Below are 16,808 nucleotides of genomic sequence, written 5' to 3' on the forward strand. Positions count from 1 at the left end.
GTCTCCCTCCCTCACTCATAATATTCGGACTGTGCACATAAATCTAATCGGAAGGAGGCAGAGTCAGAGAGGTTAGGAGCTGCCGATCACACACCCGGCAAAAAGGCAGTGACCGGTCACCGCTATGAATTAAAGAAGATGGATGAAATTTGCTCAGTTGAATGAAAAGAAAGACCTACGATGTTGGATGGCACAATCCATCCAAGCTCTCCTGGAAAGAAATTGAGGTTTGGAGCAGCATTTGTGTGTCTATCAGAAGAATCAAGGAAGTTGCCATATATTAAACCAGATGAATTCTAGTATTGTTCATTTGGTCTGAATATGTGAGGGTTGAATGAAAAGTAATGCCTCCACCTTCGTAACTACTCAACAGATGGCAGTCCTGGTGTGCGGCAGGTCCTGGCTTGTTCAGTAGACTCTCCTCTACAGTTCCATTTGGTGGGAAGCCTTAGCATTGAACGGTTGTGTTATTAAAGTGCGAAGTATGGAACCCTGCACAGAAAGGGAAGCCTTAGCATTGAATGGTTGTGTTGTTAAAGTACAAAGTATGGAACCCTGCACAGAAAGGGAAGCCTTAGCATTGAATGGTTGTGTTGTTAAAGTGCGAAGTATGGAACCCTGCACAGACAGGGAAGCCTTAGCATTGAACGGTTGTGTTGTTAAAGTGCGAAGTATGGAACCCTGCGCAGACGGGGAAGCCTTAGCATTGAATGGTTGTGTTGTTAAGTGCGAAGTATGGAACCCTGCACAGATAGGGAAGCCTTAGCATTGAACGGTTGTGTTGTTAAAGTGCAAAGTATGGAACCCTGCGCAGACGGGGAAGCCTTAGCATTGAACGGTTGTGTTGTTAAAGAGCGAAGTATGGAACCCTGCACAGATAGGGAAGCCTTAGCATTGAACGGTTGTGTTGTTAAAGTGCGAAGTATGGAACCCTGCGCAGACAGGGAAGCCTTAGCATTGAATGGTTGTGTTGTTAAAGTGCGAAGTATGGAACCCTGCGCAGACGGGGAAGCCTTAGCATTGGACGGTTGTGTTGTTAAAGTGCGAAGTATGGAACCCTGCGCAGACGAGGAAGCGTTAGTATTAAACGGTTGTGTTCTTGAAGTGCGAAGTATGGAACCCTGTGCAGACGGGGAAGTTCAACAGCTCAGTGCTGTAACACACTGAGCCACTGGAAGCTCCACAAGTATTATTTTTGTGTTTGATTTATTAAAATATTCCCATCCAAGCCCTAGTAACGAAGGTGGAGGCATTACTTTTCATTCAAGACTTGTATTTCATAGAATCCTAGAGTTGGAAGAGACCTCATGGGGCATCTAGTCCAACAGTCAAACCATCCCTGGCAGATGGCCATCCCGCCTCTGTTTAAAAGCCTGTTCTTTGGCTCCCTAAATTCTATTTCGAAACTGCTTAGCAATTCTTAAAAGAGCTAGTCAAGTCCCTCTCTTTCCTTTTCTCCCTCTTTTTCTCCCTCCCTCTCCATTTAGCAAATCATCATGTAAACAGATCAGTTATGAAGGGTCTAGATTATGTACCTCTTGAGGGACTCCTGATTAGGAATAGGCTGCTGTTTCCACCAGATAACCTGGATTTTGGAAAGTGCTTTTGTGCTCTGGGATTTTAATCTCAATGGCTGGTTCCTGAGGTAATCCTTTTCCCGACACTAGCATGCGTGCGCTCTCAGCATTCATAATGTACATTTTGATGACAGCTTTCCCCCTTTGGCAGGCTTACAAGAGAGATGCTGATTTAGCAGGGCATGCGGTTCTTAGAGCTCATAAGGAAGGAGTCGCAGCATTTAGCCAGGTGAGTTATAGGAATGGGAGATGTTGGAAACCGTGGCTGTCCGTATTCAGATGGTGATTTAAAGAGGAATGGAGAGAAAGAGAACTACCCATGCCAAGTCAATTCAACGGATAAAGTTAAGACCTTTTCACTTACAGCGGGATGGGCAACCATGGAATAAATGCCTTCAAACAACCTCTATGACACTGGTTCTAAAACTCTGGGTCGCAGTCCCCAATGGCTCAATGTGGCCCCGAAGAAATTGACAACAGTAAAAGGTTTCTGAATGCCACCCAGACATTTACACAAATCTGTAAGCAACAAGTGTTTACAGCAAAATCTGCAGTAAATGCTTAAGCTGTACTTGTGATCCTGGATTCATTGCTGATCCTGGAACTTCAAGTGTTGCCGTTGGACAGGAGCACCTTCGCATAGTTAAAACTTTCGTGCCAGCTCAACTCGTACCTCGAGATGCCTGACTTAGCCATGGTAGTCCAGGCCTTAGTTGCATCCTGCTTGACTAGTGCGACACTCTCTACATGGGGCTGTCTTTGAAGATACTGTAGAGTTCCGGTTATCCGACTGAATGTCCCTCCAGCAAGCACCGTAGACCATGCGGCCTGACCTGGCATCTCGGATAGCACGGAGCATCGGATAACCCAACGTCGGATAACCGGAACCCTACTGTAGTTCGAAAGCTACAGAGATCGGCAACCAGGTTGCCTTAATTACATCCTGCTTGGTCTAGTGCAACACTCTCTACATAGGGCTGTCTTTGAAGATACGGTAGAGTTCTGGTTATCCAACTTAAACCGGAGGCCAAATGTCGGTTAACTGGAACTGTCGGACAATTGGGAGGTCCGGTTTAGAGAAGCCCTGGTGCGTGCTTGCTGCTTAGCAACACGCACCAAGGCTTCTCTAAAGTGCCAAGCACTTGCCGGGAGGGAAAGTCTGTACCAGCCGCATCTCGTCCCTCCAGAAAGCACCGTGGACCATGCGGCCTGGCCTGGCATCTCGGATAACATGGAGCATCGGATAACCCGAAGTCGGATAACCGGAACTCTACTGTAGTTCGAAAGCTACAGAGATCGGCAGCCAGGTTGCCTTAATTACATCCTGCTTGGTCTAGTGCAACACTCTCTACATAGGGCTGTCTTTGAAGATACCGTAGAGTTCCGGTTATCCGACTGAATGTTGGATAACTGGAACTGTCAGACAATTGGGAGGTCCGGTTTAGAGAAGCCCCGGTGCCTGCTTGCTGCTTAGCAACACGCACCAAGGCTTCTCTAAAGTGCCGAGCACTTGCCGGGAGGGAAAGTCTGCACCAGCCACGTCTCATCCCTCCAGCAAGCACCGTGGACCATGAGGCCTGGTCTGGCATCTCGGATAGCACGGAGCATCGGATAACCCGAAGTCGGATAACCTGAACTCTACTGTAGTTCGAAAGCTACAGAGATCGGCAGCCAGGTTGCCTTAATTACATCCTGCTTGGTCTAATGCAACACTCTCTACATGGGGCTGTCTTTGAAGATACCGTAGAGTTCCGGTTATCCGACTTAAACGGGAGGGCCGAATGTCGGATAACTGGAACTGTCGGACAATTGGGAGGTCCGGTTTAGAGAAGACCCGGTGCGTGCTTGCTGCTTAGCAACACGCACCAAGGCTTCTCTAAAGTGCCGAGCACTTGCTGGGAAGGAAAGTCTGCACCACCCGCATCTCGTCCCTCCAGCAAGCACCGTGGACCATTCGGCCTGGCCTGGCACCTCGGATAACACAGAGCGTCGGATAACCCAAAGTCAGATAACCGGAACTCTACTGTAGTTCGAAAGCTACAGAGATCGGCAACCAGGTTACTAACTGGAGTTTCATACAGGGAGAGAACCACTCCCATGTTAAGGCAGCTCCACTGGCTACCGGTCTGCTTCCGAGCTAAATATAAAGTGATGGCCATTACCAATAAGGCCCTAAAGGTTTCAGGTCCAAACTATTTGTCCAACCGCATCTCCCTATATAGACCATCTCGTGCACTTCAGTCAACGAAGAAGGCCCTGCTCTCGGTCCCACCCCCGTCACAAGCACGGTTGGTGAGAATAAGAGAGGATCCTTTTCCGCAATCGCCCCCACCTTTGGAACTCCCTCTCTAAAGAAATAAAAATGGTCCCCAACCTCCTGGATAAGAGCTGTTCGAAAAAAATGTTCAAGGGGTTGCCAAGAAATGAGAACATACATTCACATGTGGTGGCAATGTCAATATGTACAGAGGTTCTGGGTAAAAGATATAATAGAGATAAGAAGCATTAGGAAGAAAAATATTAATAAATAATAAATCCGGCAACTATATTGTTATTTTTGTACGATACAAATAATTGGAAAGAAAATGAAAATAATTTGATAATAATGTTGTTAAGCGATGGAAAGGCTATTAATAGCAAAAAAATTGGAAACGGGGGTAGATATTAAGATAGAAGAATGGTATAAGGAAATATGGAAATTAGCAATAAATGATATACTAACATGTAATTTAAAGGTTACAAAAGTCCTAAGGAAGAATAATGATATATGGGAAATGCTACTATAAATGTCACCCAGACTCACTGCTTATGAGCCCAAGTTATATTGAATTTATATTTATTTGTATCTTGCTTTTATCTCTGTAGCTAAGGCGCAAGACAATACCATACTCCCTGCCCCCAGCCCCACCCTCTGATTTGAAAAAAAGTTCCAACTCGATTTGTCTTAATTCACTCTGAGCAGAGGCAATTAATTTGGCACCGTTAGTTACAACTCACTCACAGGCTACAATGATGGCTCTGAATTATTCAGGACTCTGCCGCTGCTTAATGTTTTCTTTCCCTTTGGTTTAAAGAGATCTTGCATATATTTCAATTCATCACTTTCCAACTGGGGTGTGTGATGACTTGGTAGCAGGGCATGAAATTGGAAAGGAAAAGAACCTTTTCCCAAAGGTGGAAAGGGTTATATTGCGGTGATGATCTGGGACATGGAGTGGAATTCAGAATGGACAGATATTCCGATCCGTTTCTTTATTTCAAGAGTTGAGAAACATGCAGGGCAGGGTATACATATGATCCTTTTTGCAGTCCCTTGAGCAGGAACGGGCAATGGTGGTGGGTCCAGGGGACACATGTCTGCCTTTGGGACTCTCTGGCAGAGGAAGAGGTGGAGAGATTCAGCACCATGGGTAGGGGAGAGATTCAGCACTGTGGATAGCGGAGAGATACGGCACCGTGGATAGCGGAGAGATTCAGCACCGTGGATAGCGGAGAGATACGGCACCGTGGATAGAGGAGAGATTCAGCACCGTGGATAGCGGAGAGATACGGCACCGTGGATAGAGGAGAGATTCAGCACCGTGGATAGCGGAGAGATTCGGCACCGTGGATAGCGGAGAGATTAGGCACCGTGGATAGCGGAGAGATTACGCACCGTGGATAGCAGAGAGATTTGGCACCATGGATAGGGGAGAGATTCGGCACCGTGGATAGAGGAGAGATTAGGCACCGTGGATAGCAGAGAGATTCGGCAGCATGGATAGGGGAGAGATTCGGCACCGTGGATAGCGGAGAGATTCGGCACCGTGGATAGGGGAGAGATTCGGCACCGTGGATAGCGGAGAGATTTGGCACCGTGGATAGCGGAGAGATTTGGCACCGTGGATAGGGGAGAGATTCGGCACCGTAGATAGCGGAGAGATTTGGCACCGTGGATAGGGGAGAGATTCGGCACCGTGGATAGCGGAGAGATTTGGCACCGTGGATAGCGGAGAGATTTGGCACCGTGGATAGCGGAGAGATTCGGCACCGTAGATAGCGGAGAGATTTGGCACCGTGGATAGGGGAGAGATTCGGCACCGTGGATAGCGGAGAGATTCGGCAGCATGGATAGGGGAGAGATTCGGCACCGTGGATAGCGGAGAGATTCGGCACCGTGGATAGGGGAGAGATTCGGCACCGTGGATAGCAGAGAGATTCGGCAGCATGGATAGGGGAGAGATTCGGCACCGTGGATAGCGGAGAGATTCGGCACCGTGGATAGGGGAGAGATTCGGCACCGTGGATAGCGGAGAGATTTGGCACCGTGGATAGCGGAGAGATTCGGCACCGTAGATAGCGGAGAGATTTGGCACCGTGGATAGGGGAGAGATTCGGCACCGTGGATAGCGGAGAGATTCGGCACCGTGGATAGCGGAGAGATTCGGCACCGTGGATAGCGGAGAGATTTGGCACCGTGGATAGGGGAGAGATTCGGCACCGTAGATAGCGGAGAGATTTGGCACCGTGGATAGGGGAGAGATTCGGCACCGTGGATAGCGGAGAGATTTGGCACCGTGGATAGCGGAGAGATTCGGCACCGTAGATAGCGGAGAGATTTGGCACCGTGGATAGGGGAGAGATTCGGCACCGTGGATAGCGGAGAGATTCGGCACCGTGGATAGCGGAGAGATTCGGCACCGTGGATAGCGGAGAGATTTGGCACCGTGGATAGGGGAGAGATTCGGCACCGTAGATAGCGGAGAGATTTGGCACCGTGGATAGGGGAGAGATTCGGCACCGTAGATAGCGGAGAGATTTGGCACCGTGGATAGGGGAGAGATTCGGCACCGTGGATAGAGGAGAGATTAGGCACCGTGGATAGCAGAGAGATTCGGCAGCATGGATAGGGGAGAGATTTGGCACCGTGGATAGCGGAGAGATTCGGCACCATGGATAGCGGAGAGATTTGGCACCGTGGATAGCGGAGAGATTCGGCACCGTGGATAGCGGAGAGATTCGGCACCGTGGATAGCGGAGAGATTTGGCACCGTGGATAGGGGAGAGATTCGGCACCGTAGATAGCGGAGAGATTTGGCACCGTGGATAGGGGAGAGATTCGGCACCGTGGATAGCGGAGAGATTCGGCAGCATGGATAGGGGAGAGATTCGGCACCGTGGATAGCGGAGAGATTTGGCACCGTGGATAGGGGAGAGATTCGGCACCGTGGATAGCGGAGAGATTCGGCACCGTGGATAGCGGAGAGATTCGGCACCGTGGATAGCGGAGAGATTTGGCACCGTGGATAGGGGAGAGATTCGGCACCGTAGATAGCGGAGAGATTTGGCACCGTGGATAGGGGAGAGATTCGGCACCGTGGATAGAGGAGAGATTAGGCACCGTGGATAGCAGAGAGATTCGGCAGCATGGATAGGGGAGAGATTTGGCACCGTGGATAGCGGAGAGATTCGGCACCATGGATAGCGGAGAGATTTGGCACCGTGGATAGCGGAGAGATTCGGCACCGTGGATAGCGGAGAGATTCGGCACCGTGGATAGCGGAGAGATTTGGCACCGTGGATAGGGGAGAGATTCGGCACCGTAGATAGCGGAGAGATTTGGCACCGTGGATAGGGGAGAGATTCGGCACCGTGGATAGAGGAGAGATTAGGCACCGTGGATAGCAGAGAGATTCGGCAGCATGGATAGGGGAGAGATTTGGCACCGTGGATAGCGGAGAGATTCGGCACCATGGATAGCGGAGAGATTTGGCACCGTGGATAGCGGAGAGATTCGGCACCGTGGATAGCGGAGAGATTTGGCACCATGGATAGGGAGAGATATTCAGCACCATGGATAGTTCCACTAATGTTTCTAGACTAAAATCAGAACTGGATTGAATTTACCACCCCAATAAAATGGAACCCCATTGCTTCCTGTTCTGGGGGTGTCCTGGAGTGAAGCTGTATTTTTTTTTTTACAACCCGACAGCTCAGCATAAAGACAAAACATCCAATTAGAGAACAAAGGAAATGTAATTTTCATACCCATTCCTGTTTGCGCTTTTCCTTGGCAGACAAGGTGGGGGTCGACGCATTAGATATATTACACTCATTTTCGCTAGCAAGTTAGATTGGAAAGAACTCTGTTATTTTTTCCACCAGCTTGTTGCATTCTGCTAGAAAATGGTTAGAGTCAATATTAATGATGTTTTGATGGGATGAGTGACGAGAAGACAAACAACTGGAAATGAATTTAGTTTTTCTGGACCCCCAGGTGGCGCAGTGGGTTAAAGTGCAGAGCTGTGGAACTTGCTGACTGAAAAGTCAACAGTTCAAATCCGGGGAGAGGAGTGAGCTCCCGCTGTTAACCCCAGCTTCTGCCAACCTAGCAGTTCGAAAAAATGCATATGTGAGTAGATCAATAGGTATTGCTCTGGCGGGAAGGTAACGGCGCTCCACGCAGTCATGACCTTGGAGGTGTCTACGGACAACGCCGGCTCTTCAGCTTAGAAATTGAGATGAGCACCAACCCCCAGAGTCAGACACGACTGGACTTAATGTTAGAGGGAAACCTTTACCTTTAACTTAGATTGGAACTATTGCAATAAATTATTATTATTGCTATGTCTATTATTAACCTGCTTTTATCTCAAGAACTGAGACCCAAAGTGGCTCACAACCTTAAGGAAAACTATGCCATTAAAAACATGCAGAAAGTTAAAAAAAATGTGTGGAATAAATTAGGCAGTTGTTTGGAAATTGGTGCGAATTGATGCCTCTCCTTCGCATTCCGATTTCTTGTCCCTCCCTCCTGGGTCATGTGTAAACTTTGAATGGAGCTTGTTTAGTACTCATGCAATTTTAAACTGGTTTTATCTACTTGGAGTCGATATGTTTTTTCTTTTCAGCAGAACCCTGCTTAGCCCGAGGGATTCTGTGCCCAATGGGCTATTATCTTCTGCTCTGCTTTTTTTCCCCCTAAAAAAACCCCCAACACCTGCAGTTTCTGAATTTCATATCCGGCATTCAAACCAATCTCCTTTTCATGATATATATTTATGCCAGTCCTCAATTCTATTACAACTTTTTTTCAATTTCCTCTATTATTCATATTTCATTCTGTAATGCCTGCCACCTCAGTGGCGAAGTCATAGGCTGCCACTTCACATTGATGAAATGAAACATGCCTTCCTTGCACGATATTTATGGATGCCCGTGAAAGCACTGAATAGGTTTGCAGCTTCAAAGCCTGGCTGCTTCCTGCCTGGGGGAATCCTTTGTTGGACATTCCACAGATATTTAAACCCCATTTGCCTAGTTTCCAACAGACCTCACAACCTCTGAGGATACCTGCCATAGATGTGGGTGAAATGTCAGGAGAGAATGCTTCTGGGACATGGCCAGACAGCCCACAAGACCCACAGCATGGTACCTTCAGCCCCTGTGTGTCTTGGCGTATTCTTTCAAGAGAAGACTAAACCCATGGCAACTCTGACGGAGCAAAGGAACCTTACATTCACACTATCAGAAACTCCAGCAGAATATGGCATGATGGTGGTGGTATCCTATAGAGATGGAGTTATAGAGTAGCTCAGACCCAGTTATTTACTAGGAAGAAATGTAGTGATTCTTTTTGTAAATGATAACGATTGAACTCTGGATGTTTGCTTCCGAAGCTCTACGTTTTTTACAGCAACAGTACTTCACGCTCTGCTTGCTGTGAGCTGAATGCTCAACCAAAAGTATCCTGTGTTTGTATTTTCGGATGCTCTGCTCTTTTTGGGGAGTTTTCCCTAACAGAAAATCCTAACAGAACTCACCCTATCAAAGGGTAACATATCATCTTCCTGTTGCATGAACGGTCCCACTGTTTTGCCACTAATAGTATACAGGCAGTCCCCGAGTTAGAAATATGACTCATAGTTAAGACTCACAGTGTTCACCTTCTGATATATATATATCATACATACTAGCTGTGCCCGGCCACGCGTTGCCGGGTGGTCATATTGGTTAAAAATTGTTGTGTAATTTTTGACGTTATTTGTATTTTTTATTAATTTTATTGTAAGTTATATTTTTATTTATTATATTTTATTATTTTCTTGTATTATTTTTAGTTATTTTCTGTTATTATAGTATTTTATTGTATTAATTTTTAGTGTTTTTTATTATTTTTTATTGGGTTGCTAGAAGACCAAGTTGGAGGAGCTTAGCCTTCTAACTGGCAGCAATTGGATAAAAGCAATTATTCCTCTCTCTCAAATTAGGACTTTATTTTTGTTGTATCAACCTAGAGGCATGGATGATGGGTTGTGTTGTCAAATTTCAAGGTTGGGGGGCCTGTAGTTTTGTTGTTTTGTGGGTCGCCATGATGCCATCACTCTTTTATATATATAGATATATATATACACACACACACATATAAATACATACATGGCTGGAGTTACATTATTAAAATGTACTGTATATACTCGAGTATAAGCCTAGTTTTTCAGCCCTTTTTTAAGACTGAAAAAGCCCCCCTCGGCTTATACTCAGGTGAGGGTCCTAGTTGGCTTATATTTGGGTCAGCTTATATTCGAGAATATATGGTAAATTTATTATTTTTCTCTATTATTATTGGTATTATTACATTGATTATTTTTCTCTATTATTGTTGCTACTATTACATTTATTTTACTCTATTTTTATTATTATTATTAATACATTTATTATTTCACTCTGATCTTATTATTATTATTATTGCATTTATTATTTTACTCTATTTATTATTACAGTAGAGTCTCACTTATCCAACACTCGCTTATCCAACGTTCTGGATTATCCAACGCTTTTTTGTTGTCAATGTATTCAATAAATCGTGATTTTTGGTGCTAAGTTCGTAAATACAGTAATTACAACATAACATTACTGCTTATTGAACTACTTTTTCTGCCAAATTTGTTGTCTAACATGATGTTTTGGTGCTTCATTTGTAAAATCATAACCTAATTTGATGTTTAATAGGCTTTTCCTTAATGCCTCCTTATTATCCAACATATTCGCTTATCCAACATCCTGCCAGCCCGTTTATGTTGGATAAGTGAGACTCTACTGTACTTGTATGATTTTCCTGTATTTGTTATTATATTATTATTATTATTACATGTATTATTTTACTCTATTATTATTAAAAGAATACATAAGCACATTTACATTGAAGAAGATGAGAATAATGATTTGATCAGAGTTGGACAGTCTTATCTTCAATCTGAACTTTATGTAAATATCCAAAAACATTGAATCTACTGATGCTTCAATTAATGTAATTTTATTGGTATCTATTTTTATTTCTGAAATTTCCCACCCCCGGCTTATACTGGAGTCAATGTTTTCCCAGGTTTTTTGTTGTAAATTTAGGTGCCTCGGCTTATATTCGGGTCGGCTTATACTCGAGTACATACGGTACATACATGGCTGGAGTTACATTATTAAAATGTACCTGTTCTGGCTTACATACATATTCAACTAAAGAACAAACCTAACTTGGGCTCTGCCTGTATATGCATTTATCTTTCAGAATTGGAGGCACACCAGCAGAAATGACAACCAAATGTTGCCGTATTGATCCTATTCAAAGTTCTGGCACATCAGACATGCCTTCATCCAGAATGTTCCAACTCAGTCATTCTATATTGATTTTCCTTCCCCCACCCCATTTCCAGTAATGTTCATTTCAACCCCAACCGGACAGTCTGTGTTAAGAGCTATTCTCCAACACACGTTGTTTTTTTTTCCTTCGGGTACCTGGCCACTAGCCTGTTGACTTCTTTCTTGGTTTGTACAGCCGTTTATCTACATCGGAGTCTGGAGAACGAAATTGCCGTGAAGAGAAAAAAAACGTATCTCCAAATGTAATGCAGAAAAGGACCAATGTCTCCGAGTAAATAGTGCCATCAGCTAAATGTGTTATGCAAATCATGCAAACATTAATTATCTGAGGATGGTCACCAACTGCATTCGGCATTCACAGATGTGGTAGCAGCTTATTTGCACTTCTGCTAGACTAATTGCAAAATAATATTGAAGCCGTGCTCAAATAAATTACCTTCTGGGGTAGATGGAAACACCAACTACTTTGTGCCATAGTCTGTGAGGATTTGGGGACATCTATGGCAGGCATCCTCGGAGGTTATGAGATATGACACAACCTCTGAGGATGCCGGCCATAGATGTGGGGTTGTGACGTATGGAGAAACTAAGCAAGGAAAGTTTATATATCTGGGGAAGTTCCTGGGTGGGGGGAAGAGCACTTGATGAACCAACCTGGACACAGTATATTATTTGAGAACAGTATATTTGACGACTCCAACAACTATCATATCAGATGACACAGAGAAGCCATTGAAATTCACAACAACAGAAAGGAGGAAACCACGAAAATGAACAAAATCTGGCTACCAGTATTAAAAAAAAACTCCAAAATCAGAACAGTAAATAAGAAGCAACACTCTGAAAACAGAAGAATTCCAGGCAGGAATCAATCAGGGGGCAGCTAACAACTCTGAACAAAGGAGTGATCTTATCGCACCTTAACTTCTTTCATGTTTACAAGTTTCACTCAGTGCACTTTGCCCAGTTCATTTTATGATTTTATTTATTTAACATGTGTCTTACAATGATTGTGATTTTGTTTTATGCCTTTTAATTTTATTTGTGTGTTTTTTGCATTTGATACCATTGTATGCTTGTTTTATATCTGTAAGCCGCCCTGAGTCCCTCTGGGGAGATGGTGGCGGGGTATAAAAATAAAATTATTATTATATTATTATTATATTCCCCAGGCCATGATGTGAGGCTGGGAAGGCCATTTAATGCTAACAAAGGTGATTAATTACAACATTTACACTGGCCTCCAACAGAGAAGAGTTCTTCCCCCCACCCAGAAACTTCCACAGATATATAAACCTTCCTTGCTTAGTTTCTCCATACCTCACAACCTCTGAGGATGCCTGCCATAGATGTGGGCGAAATGTCAGGAGAGAATGCTTCTGGAACATGGCCATACAGCCAAGAAAACATACAACAACCCTGTGATCCTGGCCAACAACACATTCAAGTTCAGTACTTGGGACGGCTTCTTTCAACTTTTGGCAAAAACTCAGAATGGACTCTATCTTACTGACACCAGAACAATACGACGCCTGCAAGGGATACAACAAAGTGGTTAAACTTAGCAACAGCACAACTTGGAGAAATTGACTATTGTGTTCGAAATTCAGTGCCATGAAAATGCCACTTCCTTGTACCATTTCCTAAAAACTGTCACTTAGGAAATGAAATTCAATGGGTTCTTCTGTTCCCCGGTGGATGGACTCGTTCCTTGTTTTATTGTTTTATCATGAGAAAGAGGGCCACAATTTATTCCTATGCTGCAATGCAAACTGAGATCAAAACTGACCTTCTTTTCCCCAGAATCACTAATTGGCTCTCACAAACGCACCATCCAGCTCCTTAAAGAGCTTAAAAATAACATTACCAGCCATCAGCGCCAGAAACCCCCCAATTATTTAAGACGTCAGGAGACCATGGCCACTTAATAGCCTTGCAAAACAGGTCATTAGGGCAGCTTCCTCCGATTCCCACAGCCAAGCAAATGACCATTACCTGCTTGGGATTTTGCAGTAAACATTGTAGTGGAGGTACTAATGAGATGTGAAATGCAGCGCCTTCCACCCGTTTGCTTTCACTGCTCCCTGACCCTCTCGGCACACTCAGACTGACATTTCGGCAGAGTTAAGAAGGCACCGATCTATATATATAAAAGGGTAATGACATTTTGGCCTAGGACAAAACAACAAAACTACACATCCCAGAAACACTAAACTTGGCAGCACAACCCCTCATCCATGCCTCTACGTTCATACAACAAAAAGAAAAGAAAAATAAAGTCCTAATTAGAGGGAGAGGAATAATTGTTTTTATCCAATTGCGGACAGGCAGAGTTAGGCCTCACTTAGGCCTCTTCCACACTGCCTATAAAATTTTCTTCTTTTTCTTCTAGCAACCCACTCAGCCCAGGGGACAGGCAGAGCTAGGCCTCACTTAGGCCTCTTCCACACTGCCTATAACATTTTCTTCTTTTTCTCCTAGCAAACGACTCAGCCCAGGGGACAGGCAGAGTTAGGCCTCACTTAGGCCTGTTCCACACTGCCTATAAACTACAGATTATCTGATTTGAACTGGATTACAATATATGGCAGTGTAGACTCAAGGCCCTTCCACACAGCTATATAACCCATTTATAATCTTATATTATCTGCTTTGAACTGGATTATCTTGACTCTACACTGCCATGTAATTCACTTCAGTGTGCAGTTGGACACAACTGGACTTCATGTCAGGAGAAAACCTTTACCCTTTACCTTAACTACCACCAATTCCTCAATAATTTATTTCCCATACCACCAGACTTTGCCACAGCAACGCGTGGCCGGGCACAGCTAGTCCTATATATATTTGCAGAGGTCAACCGCAAACCCAAACGGGTTGGTGGGCTCAAGCCCACCTGGACAGAATGCCTTTTAACCAAGAAGCTTGGCTGTGTCATGTCTATTTACTCCTGTTAAATCCTCATTTAGTTAGAGGACATTAGTATTTTGTGTATAGTTTGTGAGGTTAGTCTAGATAGCTTCCTTATATTTGAAACCTCCCTTGCGCTGTCTTCTCAGGGTCGGAGCCTTAGCCATGGCCCTTCTGGTGACTTTTATATTTTTTATTATATTACTGTATATACTCGAGTATAAGCCCTTTTTTAGGATTGAAAAAAAACCTCCTCGGCTTATACTCAGGTGAGGGTCCTGGTGGGCTTATATTCAGGTCGGCTTATGCTCAAGTATATATGGTATATTTATTATTTTTCTCTATTATTATTGGTATTGTTACATTTATTATTTTACTCTATTAATTATTATTATTACATTAATAATAACAATATAATAATATATAATAATCATATTATGCTATACTAATAATATAATATATTATATATGCATATAATATTAAATATTATAATGTCATACAATATAATAATAATACACTATTATAATGGTATATTTCTATTATATATAATATCTATATATAAAAGGGTAATGAAATTTTGGCCTAGGACAAAACAACAAAACTACTCACCCCAGAAACACTAAACTTGGCAGCACAACCCCTCATCCATGCCTCTACGTTCATACAACAAAAAGAAAAGAAAAATAAAGTCCTAATTAGAGGGAGAGGAATAATTGTTTTTATCCAATTGCTGCCAGTTAGAAGGCTAAGGTCCGTCAGGGGAAAACCTTTACCCTTTACCTTAACTACCACCAATTCCTCAATACTTTATTTCCCATACCACCAGACTTCGCCACAGCAACGCGTGGCCGGGCACAGCTAGTTTTACTCTATTATTGTTGTTACTTTTACATTTATTACATTTTTATTATTATTAATACCTTTATTATTTTATGCTATTATTACATTTATTATTTTGCTGCAATTATTATTATTACATTTATTATTTCACTATTATTATTAAAAGGATACATAAGCACATTTACATTGAAGAAGATGAAAATAATGATTTAATCAGAGTTGAACAGTCATATCTTAAATTACAGTTTGATGTAAAGATTCAAAAACATTTAAACTACTGATGCCTCAATTAATGTAATTTTATTGGTATCTCGGCTTATACTGGAGTCAATGTTTTCCCGGGTTTTTTTGTGGTAAAATTAGGTGCTTCGGCTTATATTCGGGTCGGCTTATACTCAAGTATATACGGTACATTGCTTATTTACCACTCTCGGCTTATACTGGAGTCAATGTTTTCCCAGTTTTTTTGTGGTAAAATTAGGTGCCTCGGCTTATATTCGAGTTGGCTTATACTCGAGTATATGCGGTGTCTATATAGAGAGAGATGTCTAGATAGATAGATATGAATATAGATATATAGGGCTTGTAAATATTGCAGGAGGAAAATGCACATATATAAAGAGAGGATTTACAAACGTTTCAGGGGAAATGCATATGTGAAATTAGCATATATAATTATAGATCTATATCTAGTTCTGCATTGTTTATGTAGGCATTTAATGTTTTGCTTGTTACTATGTTGGAAGCTGGCCAGGACAGGGTACAAATGAAGTTGTTGTTGTTGTTGTTGTTGTTGTTGTTATTATTATTATTATTATTATTATTATTATTATTATTATGTTATTGTTAATACCATATTGTTTTTGTTGACCCTACTTTCCCACTTACAGAGCTAGTTTGCTGTTTTTCTTTGAAATACAGTAAATATTGAAAAACCTTTAACCTACTGATGCCTCAAAATAATTTCATTGGGATCTATTTTCATTACGAAATTGACTGCATTTCCCACCCTCGGCTTATACTCAAGTCAATAAGTTTTCCGAGTTTTTTTCTTGTAAAATTAGGTGCCTCGGCTTATATTAGGGTCGGCTTATACTCGAGTATATACGGTAGTCAGGCAGTGCGGTATTGGAAGGTGAAGAGGAAGGAAGGTGGAAGAACCACAAAACAGAATGTCACGTCGAAACTAGTCACGTCGAAGCCACACCATTCACGTCGAAGTCATACAAGTTACACCAAAACTATTTAAAAGTAAAGACACAAATCAAGCTCTAGCGACTGGGAGGTGTGATTAAGGATGTTAATCCCGATTTACTTCCTCCTCAAATGATAAACGGGCCAAAGCCAACCATTTTCTCCTCAAGATAAGATCAAGATTTTTGGGTTTTGATCTCAGGGACATATTGTGCATTCCTGTAATCTGTACATTATTGGAAAATGTTTGCCCTGTTATATGAACGAGTAAGAGCACTGGATAGGTTGTTTGCCTTTTTGTGTTCAATCATCCGGTCTATTTGTATTTGCTCTGTGTGCGAGAGAGTGTGTGTGTGTTCAGCTGTACAAAGGGCAGACATATTGAGGCAACCTGGCTAAGCCAAAATTTCTTCATTAGCTGGCCTTTCAGGTACAGACCGTGACATTTTTACAAGAAGTGACCTAAATTCATCCTGATCAGAACAGACCCATTGGATGAACTGGATTTACCCACACATTGAGTAACCATTCAACAACCAATTCAATAGGATTCGTCAACAGGCGGGTTGGAGTAAGCATCCTCCAGAGTACATTGGGGTCTGATTGTATGGGAGAAAGCCATCCTGTAGGTAACCTGGACATGAACCACGTGGG

The 16,808-nt window shown here is 43.1% G+C and overlaps 1 protein-coding gene across 3 annotated transcripts in view; it reads right to left on the reverse strand.

Moving 5' to 3' along the window:
- Positions 1-16,808, reverse strand: part of tmem132d (transmembrane protein 132D) — a 230,956-nt gene that overhangs the window by 15,549 nt on the left and 198,599 nt on the right. The gene's annotated exons all lie outside the window — the stretch shown is intronic.

This window comes from Anolis carolinensis, chromosome X (assembly GCF_035594765.1).
Source record: "Anolis carolinensis isolate JA03-04 chromosome X, rAnoCar3.1.pri, whole genome shotgun sequence".
In the NCBI taxonomy this organism is placed as follows: domain Eukaryota; kingdom Metazoa; phylum Chordata; class Lepidosauria; order Squamata; family Dactyloidae; genus Anolis; species Anolis carolinensis.